We start from the raw sequence: 2,500 nt of genomic DNA on the forward strand, positions 1-2,500 counted from the left end.
TTCCTCTCTCTCTGCAAGTTATAAAATAAACATATTCACAAAAAGGAACACCAAAGCAGTGATATGTAAAGTTCAAGAGCAACTCGTCATTTGTACACGTGAACAAAGTTACATTCTACCTCCGATGACCTTAATTTTTTGTAACCTTTGACCTGACCTGACCCCCCACCGCGTTGACCCTGCTGGCCAGGTCAACAGTTCACCCTTGACCTCGTGGTGCTTGACCCCCATTGGTTGTTGTTATTGTTATAAACCGCCAGTGGACATACGGAGTGCTTGGCGCCGGCAATAATAATAATAATAATAATAATAATAATAATAATAATATAATCAAAGTGATGCTTAAATTTTAAATCACAAGAAGAAAAAATTACCATTATATATAGTTTTATTGTGTGAATTTTTATATACACATTGTTGACAGTTTCTTTTATACATACAATTTTTTTGACCGAGTTTTTGTGTATTTTTGGAAGATATATTTAACTATACATACCAAAAACAATTGCTCAGGTTTTGTACTGGTGTGCGTGTGTGTATAGGTTTGTGTGTTTGGCGGCAACCCAGGACAGGTTTTTTGCCTTTCAAAGAATCTGGACGTCTCAAATCACACAGCCAATCAGAACAGTCACACGTATTGGCTCTGTTCCCTCGCAGCCAATGAGAAGCCTTGGTTGTGTGACGTCACGGCTCTGACTGCTCATCCCAAGGTGTGAATCTGATCCCGGTGTCAATAACTGCCACAACCAATCACTAGCTCTTAAGACTCCGACGTGACGCTCTGCCCAACCAGTCCTCATTTGGCATCGTAACAACCAGCAGCCAAAATCGGACGTAACATTTTCCTACTGAATCTAACATCATATTTTGCCCATTCAATCGTTGACTGGTATTGTAACACAGCCAGCAACCCAAACTGACGTCAATTTGTCCTAGCCAATCGTGTGAAGGAAGCTTTCGTCACATTTTCCTCAGATAATCGTAAATTAGTATTTCGACAAGATTCGACAACTCAATTTGACGTCATATTTTTCTAGCCAATCCTGTGCCCGTATCCCAGTCTGACGTCAGATATTCGTAAACCAGCAATTCTATCTAACGTCACATCTCTTCCAACCAATCGTAAACTGGTGTTGTGACGCGAATTAGCAACAGAATTAGCGTCACATTTTCCCCAACTAATCTGTGCTGTTAACCCAATCTGCGTCACGGTCTCCCATTCAGCAAGTATAAGGTAAACCAGTGATACAATTTGACGTTTGAGGTTTAACAGTCAAGAGTAAACTGTTGTGGACGTGCTATCCCATCTTTCCAGTCCCGAAGTTGTCATAGTTGTCCTACCTGTCTCACGTATCAGGACAAGTAATTGACTACACCTGTGGCTCATTATATCACCTGCCAAGTGGAATTGAACCAAGTACGACTCAGTGAACAATCAGTCTTGCAATAACGACCCTTACTTACAATCATTAGCGTTAAAGTGAAGATTTTTTCAAGAAGCATTTTTTTAACCCTTTAGGTGCAAGTTCATATTGAGCAATATTATTTTTTGAAAGTGCAGCACAGAATATATTTCAGATTTTGTATTTTGGGAAAAGAAAACAAGTGTAATCTGTTTTAATTCAATAGTCAAGAGAAACAAACGTTATTTTTTTCTATCTCTTTCGAGTTCTTTCCCTTTTTTCCCTCCGCCTCTAAGTAATTCATAGAAGAGTGAAAGAGAGGGAGAAAGGAAAAAAAAAAAAGGAAACTGGAGTGATAGACAAGAGGGGGATACACAATCCTTAAAACACAGTAAAAAGTAACGAATTTTTGTATTGCAAAATGGAAAAGGGAAATATATTAATGTCAGTTGCGTAAGAGTAGGTAGAATTAAGAAAATATAAATTAGAGAGAGAGAAGCGGTGACATTATTTTCATAGAGACTGTAAGAATATTTAAGAGAGAGAGAGAGAGAGAGAGAGAGAGAGAGAGAGAGAGAGAGAGAGAGAGAGAGAGAGAGAGAGAGAGAGAGAGTTTACCAACCACACAGTAGAACAAAATAAACACAAACAGGAAACACACAACTCAATAGAAAGAAAAGAAAGAAAAAAAGTATATTCCTGAAAGAAGAAAGAAATTACCCAACAAGAGTAGTCGCCTGAGGAGACAAAAGGAGAAAAGAAAAAAAAGACAAAGAAGAATAAAGAAAACCACCGCGAGGGAACAACAACTACAAAAGGAAGATAAGAAAGAAAAATATTAATCAAGAACACGGCAGCAAAAAATAAATACGAAAAAGGAATTGAAAAAAAAGAAAACTAGAACAAAAACAACACAAAATCAAATAGAGAAAACAGAGAAACTGCAAGAATAGACAGGATAGAAAGGGAGATAGAGAAACTTAATAAACCCGAGTAAGTGACCAATACACATTTAATCAAAATAAAGTAAAAAAAAAAAAAAGAAAGAAAAAAGGAAAGACACAAACACTTTATTTACCACGATCATAAACTAAAGG

At 37.2% G+C, this 2,500-nt stretch overlaps 1 protein-coding gene across 5 annotated transcripts in view; it reads left to right on the forward strand.

Moving 5' to 3' along the window:
* Positions 1–2,500, forward strand: part of LOC135088696 (solute carrier family 4 member 11-like) — a 204,083-nt gene that overhangs the window by 104,607 nt on the left and 96,976 nt on the right. For all 5 annotated transcript variants that reach the window (XM_063983653.1, XM_063983652.1, XM_063983656.1 and 2 more), the window contains one exon: positions 1–2,500. This exon is cut by the window's left edge and continues 1,278 nt beyond it; it is cut by the window's right edge and continues 310 nt beyond it. The gene's annotated coding sequence lies outside the window, so the exon portion shown is untranslated.

This window comes from Scylla paramamosain, chromosome 31 (genome assembly GCF_035594125.1).
Source record: "Scylla paramamosain isolate STU-SP2022 chromosome 31, ASM3559412v1, whole genome shotgun sequence".
Lineage (NCBI taxonomy): Eukaryota > Metazoa > Arthropoda > Malacostraca > Decapoda > Portunidae > Scylla > Scylla paramamosain.